This window comes from Polypterus senegalus, chromosome 12, assembly GCF_016835505.1.
Source record: "Polypterus senegalus isolate Bchr_013 chromosome 12, ASM1683550v1, whole genome shotgun sequence".
NCBI classification, from domain to species: domain Eukaryota; kingdom Metazoa; phylum Chordata; class Cladistia; order Polypteriformes; family Polypteridae; genus Polypterus; species Polypterus senegalus.
Window position 1 is genome coordinate 72,018,261 of NC_053165.1, and position 15,664 is coordinate 72,033,924.

The 15,664-nt window shown below is 45.0% G+C and overlaps 1 protein-coding gene across 3 annotated transcripts in view; it reads right to left on the bottom strand.

Annotated features, from left to right (window-relative positions):
• The window catches only part of smtnb (smoothelin b), a 121,194-nt gene that overhangs the window by 83,064 nt on the left and 22,466 nt on the right, over positions 1-15,664 (bottom strand). The window lies entirely within an intron of this gene.

Consider the following 15,664-nt stretch of genomic DNA (forward strand, 5'->3'; position numbering starts at 1 on the left):
GTGATGTGCCATCTGTTGGAATAACAAATTGCACGGCATTTTAACAACTAAAAAACGTCTGTGACGTGCATGCTTATGGAATGACTGTGCCACAGCAAAAATCGGACAGACACACAGATACGTCTCCATTCATTTAGCTGGACTAACTGTGCAATTTAAATCAGGTAATCCACATAGACCTCTGTGTCAGCTTTTGCGGTGCACCATTTACTGAAATGCATTTTCTAAGGCATCTAGTTATAAAATGCACTGCATTTGACATTCCAACAGATGGTGCATGACAAACATCTGTTTTAAGAAAACGCATTACTACAAATATTTGTGATGTACCATCTGTGTAAATAACAAATGCAATGCAGCTGTCTATTTTCTACGCCATTTGGTATGGGAATTCATAAAAGTGTACTTAATGTTTGTGACACACCATCTGTTGGAATGATAAATGCAATGAATGTCTCTGTTGTGTCATTAGGTATGAGAATTGTAAAAGCAGAGTTAATGTACGTGATGTGGCACCTGTTGGAATGACAAACAATGCATTTTATTAGTAATAATTTGGGTTACGCAGCATTATGGATCAGTTTCACTATGTGTGACCACATTATTAACACGATCACTCGATTCAAGCAATGGTTCAGTTTCAGTTCGTTCTGCAACGGCCTTTTGCGGCTTCAAGCTTGCCAATGTGTTTTTAATCATAAATATTAATGAGCCACCTTTGAGTGGCAGAGCACATGGAAACTCTCATGACTTGTTTTGCAGGGTGATTTTATCACATCCACTAGATGGCAGCAGATTACCACCCTCAGCGCCGTCATTCACACAACACTGTGAGGCGCCACCCGGACTGGGACTCGGGCTTAACCGGACTTGCTTGGAATGCAAAGTTCGGGTCACACTCGGAGTCCGTGCTAAGGAGGTTAAGGGGGATGCATGACTAAATAGCTCAAAAGGACTTCCACAAAGAAAACGCTACAAGCAAAAAAAAGTTACCCCTGATACTTGAATAGACTTTGGAAAAAAATATCAGATATGTGACATTTAGCGGAGTAACACGTTGTGAATGGTATTCAAAACAAATGGAAGATTTGTCATAATGTGCAAAACACAATTCTTATTACTTGTCCTGACAGTTTAAAAAAAATGCTGATGGGTCACCAAATAGTTTAAAAGTTTTGGAAGAAAGTGGTGGTGTCGGTTTTAAATAAAAAAAAAACAGGCACAGGATACAAGAATTTACAACGTTGAAACGCCGGACTCGTTCACAGCGGAGGCGCGCACAGCTTTCACCCTTGAAGACGGCCGGGGCGCCACCCGTGAGATTTCTCTTTTCACAGAATGGCAGTTCTGTCAAACACACGCCGCAGTTTCCTGGAAGTCTTTCCACTGCCGCTGGGGTTTGCTTTTGTTCCCAAATCGCCTCCTACAGATGTTATCTCAGGAGGTTCCTGGCTTGCCGAGCGCTCAGACAGGTGTGGAGCAGTCGGCAGAAGCCGTTAAACAAGCAAAGGCACTCCCAGGTCTCATCTGGAGAGCAACCGCCGTGCGCGCGCATGCGCCCGATCCTCAAGGTTAGTCGGGAATGGCTGTCCCGCTTCTGTACTCGGCTATCTGAGCGGGTGGTGCAAATGCATCAATGCCACTTCACACTGCACTCCCGGATAACGATCCTCTGGAGTTTGTGTGCCAGAACAAATAAGAGCAGTAGGTGTGAGTGAGTGAGAAATCATCTGCACAGGCTAAACAATGGAAGAGTCTCAACTCGAAAACGATACGCATCAGAGGCAGCAGTTAATAATTCACACAACGGGCGCCGCCGCCCCAAGACTTTGACCCTCCCTCGCTCATTTCCATGCACGGCTTGAAAAATTTACGACGCGCTACACAGAACCGAGAACGATAAATTAATTACTGTACACACAGCCCGACCAGGAGCATCAGCGCTTGCACACAACGCACGTCACGGAGTCCTTTCATGAGGACTTCTGTTGAAGCACACACTCTGAATGCGTCACTGATCCCCAGCGTAAATCACACTGGAGATTTTAGCCAGCGTTCTTACCGAGTGTCCACTTTATGTTCATGGATGGTCCCAACCACACGGATGTTTGTTGTATAAATAATAAGAAACAAAAATCCATCTTAATAAACATCCAAGTATCTGTCATTCTACAAGGCGGCACATCATACACATTTGTCGAAATAAAATACATTGCATCCGTCATTCCAACAGATGGAGCATCACAAACATTTGTAGTAATAAAATGCATTTCATTTTGTCATTCCAACACATGGTGCATCAATTGTTTTGGTAATGAAATGCACTGCATCTGCCATCATCACACACTGTAACATTGCTTTTGCGAGTCCCATACCAAATGGCATATAACAGAGACATGCAGTGTGCATTGCAGTTGTCATTCCAGCTACAGCACAACAGATGTTTTTAGTAATAAAATGCATTGCATTTGCTATTCCAACAGATGGCACATTACAAACATTTAACACGGTCTTTAAAAATCCCATACCAAATGGCATAGAACAGAAACATATGTATTGCATTTGTCATTCCATCAGAGTGCACATAATAAACATTTGTAGTAATAAACTGCATTTCACTTGTCATTCCAACAGATGGTGCATCACACTGCTTTTACAAATCGCATACCAAATGGCATATAACAGAGATATATGCAATACTATGGTGTACTGGAAATGTCAACGCCAAGGTCTTCAAGGATTACTTACACTTCAACTCATCTTAAGAAAGGCTAGCTAGTCAGTTAGTCCTCCTTACTGAATGGGAAATTGTCTGGGTATCTGTGTGTCTGTCTGGTTGCTATGCCTCGGTCAATCCAACAGATGGCACGTCGCAAGGAATAACACTGTTTTTACAAATCGCATACCAAATGACATAGAACAGGGACATATGCATTGCACCTCACATTCCAACAGATGGAGCATCACAAACATTTGTAGAAATAAAATGCATTGCATTTTGTCATTCCAACAGATGGTGCATCAAATGTTTTAGGAATGAAATGCAGTGCATTTGCCATTCCAACAGAGAGCACATTACACACTGTAACATTGCTTTTGCAAATCCCACACCAGATGGCATATAACAGAGACAAGTAATGTGCATTGCAGTTGTCATTCCAACAGTAGGTGCATTATAAACATTTGTACTAATAAAATGTATTGCATTTGCCATTCCAGCTACAGCACAAAAGATTTTTAAGTAATGAAATACATTGCACTTGCTATTCTACCAGATGGTACATCACAAACATTAACACTGCTTTTACAAATCCTATACCAAATATATATAACAAAGACAATTCCAACAAATGGCACATCAAACATCTAGTATAGTAAATGCATCAGACCCAGGTTACCGTATTGTAAATGTATAGTGAAACACACTGCAATTTTTACTCCAACAGACAGCACATCACAAACATTAAATCCCATACCAAATGGCATATATCAGAGACATCTGCATTGCAGTCACAATTCCAAAAGATGGCACACAGCTGGTGTAAAATATTCTAGTAAACCCCAATCAGCCCCAGCATTAAACCACTGACAGGTGAAGTGAACACCATCGATTACCTCGTCATAGCGGAGCCTGTCATGGGGTGGCATGCATTTCTTGAAGGTGATGTGCTAGAAGCAGGACAGCTGGACCAAGGCGAGGACCTGAGCAAGTTTGAGAAGGGCCACACTGTGACAGCCAGATGCAGGTAAGTTAAGGTCAGGGGTTTGTGGAGACGCCAATTTAGGTGTTGTTAAGGTTGGGGGTTTGTGAGTACAAAGGGTGTAGTACAGAAAGATAAGATTACGAGTAGCTCAAGCCTAGGACTTCGTATCGATAGTGCGGTTAGCGTGTAGCAGACGGCGACTTCCATCATGAACCTGCCATGACGTGTGCCTCCGTAGCTGGATGCTTCTCCACAAAAGCAGTATAGTGGTTTGTAATGCACCATCTGTTGGAATGACTGTCACCTGTCATTTTATTAAGTTAGATAACGAAAACTGTACTGTTTGTATTAAAATTGCTATGACCCGAGAAAATGGGTGTGTGAAGGAGCAAAGATATGGTGGGACTTGTGAAGTCGCCTGCCTAGATGGACTCCAGGATCTGAATGCACTGGGTTGGCCAAAGAGGAGGTTTGAAATGCAGAATAAAAGTGGTAAAAAAAAAAAAAGCTTTTCAGCTGGAGACGCTTGTCCAGTCGGCAGCCGTTGGCTGAGATCATTTTAAATTCCACACTGACTCCTTCAAGGAGGGACCACAACACCTCATGTAAAAAAATGTAAAAAAAAAAAAAAAATCCCACACAACTGCCGTCTTTGTATTCACCGAGTTCAACCGAAATTCGGACTTTTGAGATGTTTTCTTTGGAAAGGCACCTATTGATTGGCAGACTGAGAAAGCAGCAGACGATGCGCGGCTTGCAAGTTCAAATCAAAACAGCACGGGCATCTAAGGGCGAGCAAACGAAGCGTCAAGTCGTTCAAATTCACTGCAAAAACAGGGCGGCATTTTTTATTTATCTATCTATTAATTTTAACGGAAACACGCGGCCGTTGTCGGCAGTTCACAGGAAGAGAAGGGATTCAAAGGGCAGCTCAACTGAATGGCCCCCCTAAAAGAGAATGCAAGTATGAAAGGTGCCTCGAGTTCACGGTGGGTAAGAATGTGCATTTTAAAACTCGGCAGAGGAGAACAATTATCAGAAACAAAAGGAATGTCGTCAGTCCCACCGCTCCAGATGGGGGCTTGTTGACATCTCAATTTGTCCCACAAATGAACTGTCCAAAGCAGGGATTATCTCTTGAAGTCCGTTACATTGGAGACCTGCACCCCCTTCTTCCCCTGGACCTGCAGGTCATTCAGTTTCACATTCTACTATTTACACTTCACCATCTCTCTGAACTGTCCTTTAAGGGTGGCTACATAGCACCCCTGGGGGTCTGAAAAAGTTGGTCCTGGTGGGCCGCAGTGGCTGCAGGTTTGTGCTCCAACCTGATCTCCTAATGAGAATCTGTGTTGTTGAAGCACTCAAGGACAGGCAGGTAAAATGACTTGAATTTGCATATTTAAAGGGGGGGTCACCCTGGGACCACTCCAAAGCGGATCTCCGTCTGTATCACTTTGGCTGTCTCACCTGTTCAGACTCCCCACTTTCAGCCTTAAAACAGTTGCACTTTCCGTAATTTAATGGCTCCTGGTCTACTGAAATAACACAACACTAAGCTCTCTGTCAGTGGGTGGGTGGGAGTGTCCAGTCCCTCAGAGTAATCTGATTGGTCTGTTTGCTTTGTTGTGATTGGTCGATCTGACTTTGGTGCCATCGCTCAGTCTGGCAAGTTAACCAGATGAGATGAAGCGACAAAGGAGCTTTATAGGAACGCAGTCAACAGAGTGAGTGCCCACGAAGGGACGCCAGTAAGGGTGTAGGAAGTATGCCGAGTGGCGCCTTCACATACGCGAATTATAAAAAGTGGGCAGGAGGGGAGAAAGGCGCCTTGAAAGAAATGAGTCCAAGATGCAGGCTTTACGGGAACGCGGACATGGAGGAGAGGCGTTGACAGAACCCACAGGGCACATTTTTTAAGTTCTTCTCCGAGTAATCCAATTGGTCACTCTGGTTTTGAAGACTGCTCAGTGTGACTAGCCAACCATAACCCACCAGCAACTCCCCCATCTCACCCGTCTCCAATTTACGCCACAGAGTGTTCACCACCAACAGTCTGATTCAATACAACGAGATAGGACCGTAAAAAAGGGGAGCAGTGAGAATGACCAATTCACTTCCTGAATGAGAATGCCAACAAGTCCGAAATGTAAATAAGACCCTTCAGGGAGATTGTAGGTACTGCAGAAACGCACGTCACAAGACCTTAACAAAGGCGTCTTGGGGTCTGCTGAAGTCACTCAACATCAGCATACGGGGAATTCACTGATGTGCTGTGCAGCACATTGACATCCCGCTACAATAACTTGGGAGTCACTGGTCATACTGTATACTAGAGTCGGCTCCAGGAGTTTTTGGAATGTGACATAATTTTCAATAAAACTATCATATGAGCCATTTTGGAATGACATACATTTTTCAGCATAGCCCAACCTCTCTTTCCCCCCAGGGGCTCGAAAGTATTTGGACCTTTAACTGACAAGCTGTGCTCTCATTCTTTCATTAACTATGAAGCAGGTAGACGGTCTGCAGTTGACTCCAAGTTTGGAATTTGCATTTGGAAGCCCATCCATCCATCCATCCATCCATTTTCTAACCCGCTGAATCTGAATACAGGGTCACGGGGGTCTGCTGGAGCCAATCCCAGCCAACACAGGGCACAAGGCAGAAACCAATCCTGGGCAGGGTGCCAACCCACCACAGGACACACACAAACACACCCACACACACACCAAGCACACACTAGGGCCAATTTAGAATCGCCAATCCACCTAACCTGCATGTCTTTGGATTGTGGGAGGAAACCGGAGCGCCCGGAGGAAGCCGTTGCTGTGAACTATCAATAGGAGGTCCAGGCCATCATTAGGCAGGGAAAACAAAACAAACTCATCAAGCAGGTGGGCAGAAGACAGAAGATGATGAGGATGATGATGATGCAAGTTTGCAGAAACTCAACTCCCCATTTTTTTAATGCACCAGTCAAGTTGAAACAACATCTTACAGCCACTATGGCGCCCACACCTCCTCCAGACAGACTTTCCAGCCCCCTGATCTGAGCCGATTTCTCACAGCGAGGATGTGGTCTGGTTTGGATCAGCCATTCCAAAAACGCCAGCCCTGCCTTATACAGAAGAAAGCTCCTCTACTATAGCACCTGCTAGGAAAAAACACAGAGAAGGTCTTCAGATGTTAGATGTCACTACTATATGGATGTGACCTGATGCTGGGAGTGGCTTAGTTTTGTGCTAAGAGAACACACAGGGGTGGTCTTCAGATGTTACATGCCACTACTATATGGGTGTGGCCTGATGCTGGGCATGGCTTAGTTTTGTGCAAGAACACACAGAGGTCTTCAGACCATAGACACCACTACTATATGGGTGTGGCCAGATGTTGGGCGTGGCTTAGTTTTGCACTAGGAGAACACAAAGGGGTGGTCTTCAGTGGATACATGCCACTACTATGTGGGTGTGACCTAATGATGGGAGTGGTTTAGTCTTGTGCTAGAACACACAGAGGTCTTCAGACAATAGATACCACTACTATATAGGTGTGGCCTAATAATGAGCGTGGCTTAGTTTGAGGTCGTGGTTTACTGCTGGGCATGCAATTGTGGAGAAAAGGCGAGCCAGGAACAGATTTCTTGTGTGCAGTTCAGGATGACTGCACAAATTAAATACATTAAAAAAAAAACCAACATTCCAAATACACCATAAAAATGCCCGACATAAATTGCTGTTGTACAAAAATGTAACATATGCTCCCCAAGTAGACTCCCTAACACTGTAAGCTCCATCTGTCAGCAAAGGACTACCAGCTTCCTCAGCTCTGCCAGCCGACGCCCGCCCAACTGCTAACACTTGGGTGCCTCTGAATGGCACAAATTCCTGCCAAGTTTTCCCAGATATTCCCTTACACAGGAACCCTTTGATTACGGGCGTTGTCCAAAAAAAAAAAAAAAAAGCACTTTCAGCTGAAGATTGACATCACTTGGAACGACTCCCTGCACCAGGGACACAAAGCTCTCTGGTTTAGTAATGACTGCTGCTCACCTGCCAGCACAAAACAAGTGTAATCAACCCCCTCAATTAAAAAAAAAGCTCTTCACATGCTTAACTCTTCAGACTTTTACCAAAATTCGGAAGTCAATGAACATTTGCCCAAGTTGTCACACAAGTGCGTATTGGGGCTTGTCGACTGGTAATGACACTCCAAGCCAGGGGTTGGCGCTGCCACGTAATGCTTTCCCTTTCCTCCCTTGCAGAATGAATGACAGACAGACAGACAGACAGACAGACAGACAGACAGACAGACAGAAAGATGACATCCGGCCTCCTGGACACACCCCCTTGAACTCGGTCAAAAGAGCGACTTGCGTCGGAATGAGACACCTCCGTATCAATCATGCGAAGAAAAAGCCAAGGGTCCATTCTCTGTTGACATTCTACAGGCAACAACAACCAACACCAAGCGAACCTTACTGGAGCTTCCATTATGGGCAGGCATGGGCTTGTGTCAGGACTGGGACGGTGCACAATTCATTACCTGGCAGGCAGGCCACCATACTAAAGGTCCAAGAAGAGAGGCAGACAGTTCTGAGCCATTGCCAGGAGGTGGCAACCTCTGAGTGAATATGTGGACAACCCAGTAGGGATGGACCGAGCTTTTTACCTGGCCTGGGCGGTCAGTGTGACGAAAGGACAAGGGGAGAAAACCTGCCAGGACTTCAGGCTCCAGGGTCAGGATTCCCACAGGGCATTCTGGGACCTGTAGTCCCATAGGGCAGTCCTGTTGGGAACTATGGGCGCTGCTAATGGGATTTATGACCCTTACTTTGTGGGGCTTTTGGTTTGTCCAGAATTGCTTCCAAGTGGCTATGTCCTACCACCAGAAATACTCCCTGGTTCAAAGAATGAAAGAAAGAACTTTTGGCAAGGTCCATCAATCCATTATCCAACCCGCTATATATCCTAACACAGGGTCATGGGGGTCTGCTGGAGCCAATCCCAGCCAACAGCGGTGGCAAGGCAGGAACAAATCCCGGGCAGGGCACCAGCCCACTACAGGACACACACACACAAGGGACTATTTAGGATCGCCAAAGCACCTAACCTGCATGTCTTTGGACTGTGGGAGGACACGCAGACACAGGAAGGACATACAAACTCCACGCAGGGAGGACTTGGGAAGCGAACCCGGGTCTCCTAACTGCGAGGCACCAGCATTACCCACTGCTAAGGTATTGGTATAAATAAATCATATAGTTTGGGGTACTGCAATGCCCCCTAGTGGAAGTGTAAGAGACGGCCAACAAGATGACCTGGCAGAGATGCCCATGAAAGGGAGAAGGAGGGAGGGAGAGTGAGAACGTACAGGGCACCATCTCCCCCAGAGCGCCAGATGGCAGGCCCCCTGGGTTGCCACGGTGCCTCAAAATCTCCCACAGGGGAGCGAGGGACACAGAGTTGTTCAGCTCGACCCTGTTGGGTTCCACAAGGGCCACCAGGGGGTGCAGCATGAACTGGAGAGACCTACTTCAGGGGGGTTTCTGTCTCACCCAGAAGTGCTTTCGGACCACGTGCACAGAAGACTGTGAGCAAGTAAGTCAAAGGAGCTGCCCGTCTCAGTTGGTGGAGGCAGAGTGGGAAGGAAGGTGGGCAACACTTGGGAGGAAGAGTGAAGGAGGCAGCGACCGAAAGAGAAAGATGACAAAGAGCGTGCTGTCTTTGTACTTTATCGTATACAGACATGAGAGGCATGAAAGAAGGAAAAAGAGTTTGTGACTTTTTTATTGCACCCTGAGCAAGGGAAAGGCGCTATATAAATATCCATCCATCCATTTTCCAACCGACTGAATCCGAACACAGGGTCACGGGGGTTTGTTGGAGCCAATCCCAGCCAACACAGGGCACAAGGCAGGAACCAATCCTGGGCAGGGTGCCAACCCACTGCAGTACACACACACAAACACACCCACACACCAAGCACACACTAGGGCCAATTTAGAATCGCCAATCCACCTAACCGGCATGTCTTTGGATTGTGGGAGGAAACCGGAGCACCCGGAGGAAACCCACGTAGACATGGGGAGACCATGCAAACTCCACGCAGGGAGGACCCAGGAAGCGAACCCAGGTCTCCTAACTGCGAGGCAGCAGCGCTACCACTGCGCCACCGTGCCGTCCGCTATATAAATAACAACAAGCTCCTTGTATTTGAACCCGTGACCGTACCGTGTAGTCTAGTTATGTCTGGTGCATGGGGCTCCCTGGCGCCCCCTACTGGCCACAAGACACTGCCTGCACACAGCACACCCTCGGCCTCAAAGCCTGTTCTACGTATGGCAAAAAGAAAGAGAACAGAGAAACTCCACAAAGCAGCCCACCTCACACGGCATTACGGAGACAGGTGTAAAAACAAAGGCAACCTCCGCGAGAGAAGCACAGCGCTGCATATGGTGGGCCAGCCCTGGAATTTCATGAATATGAAGGAGCTGCAGCTGGAAGCCTTTAACTGTTGCTTTGCAATTGTGCGTGTTTATGCCTTGGAATTCCTCCAAGATACACGATCTAGATAAAGCATTACAAAAAAAAAAAAAACGAAGCCCACCCCAACACACTAGACAAGACAAGGGGGGGTTAAAGTTAAAAATCAAACTACTACAGAGACCCCAGGGAGTAAATCACTTCTCTCTCTCTCTCTCTCTCTCTCTCTCTTTTAGCTGAGCACAAGCCCCCCTTTTGCGTCAGCCTTCTCTTTACTGATTGCTGAACCACTTTTACGCTAAATCTCTCTACTCGTTAGTGCAAATTAAATGGCAACGACAATTTGAAGGACTCTTGGGGGATGAACCGCCATTAAACGACCCCCCATTTACAGATACCAATGTGGAGAGGCCACAAAACCATCGTCACAAGACCCTGGGGGCTTTTGTTACATTTCAACCAGGGGGTTCCAGTCCTCCTTAATGTTCATTTTAACTTTGGGGTTAATTATTTGCACCGCCCCTTGTTTTTCCATCTTTGCTCCATTAGCTGTCGCCTCCTCAATGAGACTCTGGAGAGCTTCAGACCTTTGAAAATAGTGCAGTTTAACGTGGAAAACGAGCAAAGGAACGTCAACAAGACCTGCAGTAAGCCCCCTCAAAGTAAGGATTTAGGGCTTTAGGATGACACAACGTTCTCGCCATCTACTGTACGTAATGAGCAGAAGCGATGAAAACGGCAAATAAAACGCAAACACTGTAGAAGCACCGTACAAGCATTGAACACAGTAGGAGCAGAACACACCACTGACAGACCCCAGAATCTACTGGGAAAAACGCAGAGGCTCTGCTTCAACTCTGCACATTACTCACAGTACCAGTGTACACGCCAGCCATGATATCCAGCAACCTCAAGGGGATCTCACAGATGTCCCAAAGGGCAGCTCGATCAACTGAGTCAAACGCTTTACGAAAATTGACAAAGAATGCAAAGAAACTCTGCCGATATTCGAGTTTGCGCTCCATGAGACCCCTCAGTGCCAGGATGCGACCGGTCAATGGTAGACTTCTTAGGCGTAAAACCAGACTGTTCTGGTCGCTGGTAGGTTAGCAAGTGCTCACAGGTCCTATTGAGGACGACCCAAGCAAGGACCTTAGCCGGCACCGAGAGCAGTGTTATCACCCTGTGGCTGCCACAATCCAGGCGATCACCCTTCCCTTTCCAGATATGTAATGATATAGGATATGTAAGGCGCTAATAGATAGATAGATAGATAGATAGATAGATAGATAGATATGTAAGGCACTATATAAAGTAAAGATAGATAGATAGATAGATATGTAAGGCACTATATAAAGTAAAGATAGATAGATAGATAGATAGATAGATAGATAGATAGATAGATAGATAGATAGATAGATAGATAGATAGATAGATAGATAGATAGATAGATAGATAGATAGATAGATAGATAGATACACACAACATTAAATTTCACTCAGAGTTAAATTATATGCTATACAGAAAGTTGTGTTAATGAAAACAACATTCCTCCTCCGGAACACCTTGCCATTAGCACCCATAATGTTAAATAACGTCTTGCGAGTTTTGGTGGCATGAATCTCCGGCATGAATATCCCATAAAAGCACAGAGGAACTGCAAACCGAAACCTGGAATGTCCAGAAGGACAGAAGAACAAGAACAGGACCAGGGCAGCTTAGCGATTGTGTGCGTCGTCAGAGTGCTTTTCAAACCAGGAACTCCTTGGCGCTCCACCAGTCTCTTATCGCTTCTCCACCATTTATGGTAGCTGTGACTGAGCTAAATGAAGACTCCTTTTGAACGTTACCTTCACATAGACGGTTCTTTTGGGGACTAGAAATGGACCAAGTGTCATCGTTCTGAAGGACCACTTTGGCAGCGTTAGCTGTAACAGTGCAAGCCCATCCATTGCTAAGAACAATTTCTAACCTTGGAGGAGGTGTCCACCCAAGATTCTCCTCCACAACCCAACAGGAACACAAGCCGAGGAGTTAGTAACATCACAACACTCTTTTTGATGGCCAGCAAAGAAATGATTCGAATTAAAAGAAAACCAAACATGTAACTTTAACAAACGGTATAAAATCCTTTATTTTTGCCACAAACGTTTCTCTTATTAGAAGGCGAGGGTGCGGATTTGAAATATCCATCGTGTCCCTAACGCATTTGCAGGTCCACACCAGGGCCTTTGGTGTCGATACACAAAAACTTCAATTCTCAATTTCCGGTACCACTGACTCCGTTTGTAAGTCGCGTCTGACTGAAAGCACCCAACCTCCTCACCCAGTGCCAGCGTAAATCATCAGGTTGTTCAGGTTTGGGATGCCATTGTGGCTTTTTTATTAAATGGATTTGTTTTATTGAATTAATTAAAAGCGAGTAACATCCCATACCAACATGCTAAACTTAACACTAAATTCCATTCGACTCCCACCCAAGAGAAAGAGTGCCAACAGTATTTAATAAAAGAAGACACAAACACTGAGGGGGCGGCACGTGGGCATAGTGGTAGCTCTGCTGCCTCGCAGTAAGGAGACCTGCAGGTTCACTTCCCAGGTCCTCCCTGCGTGGAGTTTGCATGTTCTTCCCGTGTCTGCTTGGGTTTCCTCTCACAGTCCAAAGACATGCATGTCAGGTGCACTGGCGATTCTAAATTGGCCCTAGTGTGTGTCCTGTGGTGGGCTAGTGCCCTGCTCGGGATTTGTTCCTGCCTTGCCCCTTGTGCTGGCTTGGATTGGCTCCTGTAGACCCCCAGTGACCCTTTATTAGGATATAGCGGATTGGATAATGACTGACTGACTGACTAACTAACACACACCGAGTGAAATCAAACTTACAAAATTATTAAAAGAAGCCATGTGTCTACCAAAAGGTCAAAAGAAAAACAGGATCTAATCAAGAACATTCTAGAACAAGCATTTAAATTGAGGAAGCAGATTCTCCCCCCTTCTTTCTTATTCCATTTACTTTTATTCTTTCATTAATTTATCTATTCACCTATTTTGACTCTGCAGGCCTTGCTCCCTTTCTGATGGGAGGGGGTTGACTTGTTATTGTTAAACTTGATTTGTTTGTATGGAATGTCATTTGATTATAAGAAAATGAATTCAATGGTAAAAAAATAAATAAAATAAAAAATAAAACAAAATAACAACATTTCATTGAATCCTATTACAATTGACGCTTTCTTCAAAACCAAACATTGGAGCCAACTCCACCTTCACGGCCCTGAATACACAAATGCAAAAAAAAAGGTTCCTTCAGAACCAAAAATGAATGCGTCCTTTACTGTTACCTGGAGAGCGATCCTCACACGGGCGCAGTGAACTTAGGGAGCGGAGTTCTGAACTGTGGCCTTTCCTGGAAGTCAGCAGACGCCGAATAATGGAGAGCGGGATGGAGAACGTCCTCGGGGAATCTCGTTCACACTAAAAGTTCCCCCCTTTATTTTTTTTTCAGCCTGTACCCCCTATATTCTTAAACATAAAAAGGTGTCATGTAGGGCACCGTTTGTTCATTCACCCCCCCTCCCCCCCAATAAATTTCAATTACATTGTACACTCTTAAAAAAAAAAAAAAATTAAATAAAAAATAACAAAAAAACTATAACCAGTTCCTTGCTTTTAATGACATTATGCTGCAGAAAGTCCTCAAAGTTCACCACCTGAGCCCCTTTAAAAAAAAAAAATGGTGGTCATTCCGAGCGATGCCATAGGGGAACCATTTTTGTTTACCAACCCATTGGCATGAATGTTCTAGAAAGATCCATCAAATTATTTAAGATCTGTAACTGGCTACATAGAGTAATGAACAATAACTAGATGGTGAAATGCCAACGAGTTCCTGAGTTTAAAAGGACTCGCATTTTTTATACAATTCTTATCTTGATAGAAAGGCCATCGTAACATTAAACAAGGGGTAATCAACCTAGGGGGTCCATGAGGGTCAGACAAGAACGAACATTTCTCTTCGCTTACAGTCCAGTACTGTTGATTATTTCTTTGCCACTGCATACCTTTGCAAGTCGGTGTTTTCAGCACTTGTTTCTGTCAAAACCAAAAGTCGAAATGGATTGGATGTCAAAGACGATATGAGTGCCACCTTGTTGAAGACCACCCCAGAGTTTCATATTCTTATTCAAGGCAAACAAGAACAGCCTCCTCAATGAAATAAAGTGGATAACAAAGGGTAGATGTAGTAGTAAAGGTAGTAGCAGATCTGTTTTAATTTGCATAAGGGGATTCCATAATTATAAAAAGCAGCCTTTGCTATTTGCATAAAAAGGGAGTGTTTTTGGTAGATTGTTCACTTGAATGTTTAACAATACTTTGCGAATGTCATAAGGCAATCAAATCTCAATAAATAAAGTACATTACATTCATTGCATGCAAAGCTGAGTTTATTTCTGGGGGTCCGCAGCTTGCATTCGATTCTTAAAGGAGTCCGTGACTCAACAAAAGTTAGGAATCGTTGCATTACACATTTCAGTTTGTTTTTTTTTGTCCATATTACAAAGTTCTTTGAAGCACAAACATGCAAGGAAACCGTCGCTGAATGAAATGGTGTTGGGACAAGTAAAGGTTGCAACAAGGAGCTGCACGGCCCAGTGAAGAACCATTAAATATCATTACAGAACAGGAGTGCACTATCGATGCACAGTTAAAATTAATGGTTGATCCAACATTCATCCAGCCACATCCTAACCACAGGGTCACGGGGAGCCAATCCCAGCCAACTCAGGGCACAAGGCAGGAAACGTCATATCATTTAAAATGTGATTAATAATATACTGAGCTCCATATTGTCTGCACTGCGTTCTAGTTATTTCTATACTGGAAGCACTGTGTTTAAAGTACCAACTCGGGAAGGCCGCAGTCCATCGCATGGCCCACTCCACCACTCGAGTCTAGCTGCAGACGAGTCACCCAGAAGCCCTAAAAACACAACTTGTCCCCTCCAGCACAATCCGGTGCAGTAGCGGCTGGGGAGCGAGATGACCAACTTAACGGACCCAAAGTCCTAGATGGCAGCGGCACTCCAAACTGACAACCTGATCAGTAAGCAGCCGCTTAAGTGAGTTGAACTGGAAAAGGGTCGGCAAAAGAATGGTTGTGATCGAATGAGATAAACGGATAGATGGCACGTCCACCGCTGCCTAATGGCACTTTCAGGGGCGGCGCCTATCACTGGCCCAGAAAGCAGTGACGTGCGACTGACCACAAGGCAAAAATAAATAAAGACCGATGGTTAAATATGATTAAAAAAATCAATAAAAAGTAAATAGACTTGATGCGAATGTGTGTACCCGGCGAAGAACTACACGGCGAAGCGAGCACCACGAAAACGGGTCAGGACCTGGTGGTGCCGCAACAGCCAAGTAATCACAGCACACATCGGGAATGAAATGGTCGGATTTAAAATATAAATTCACT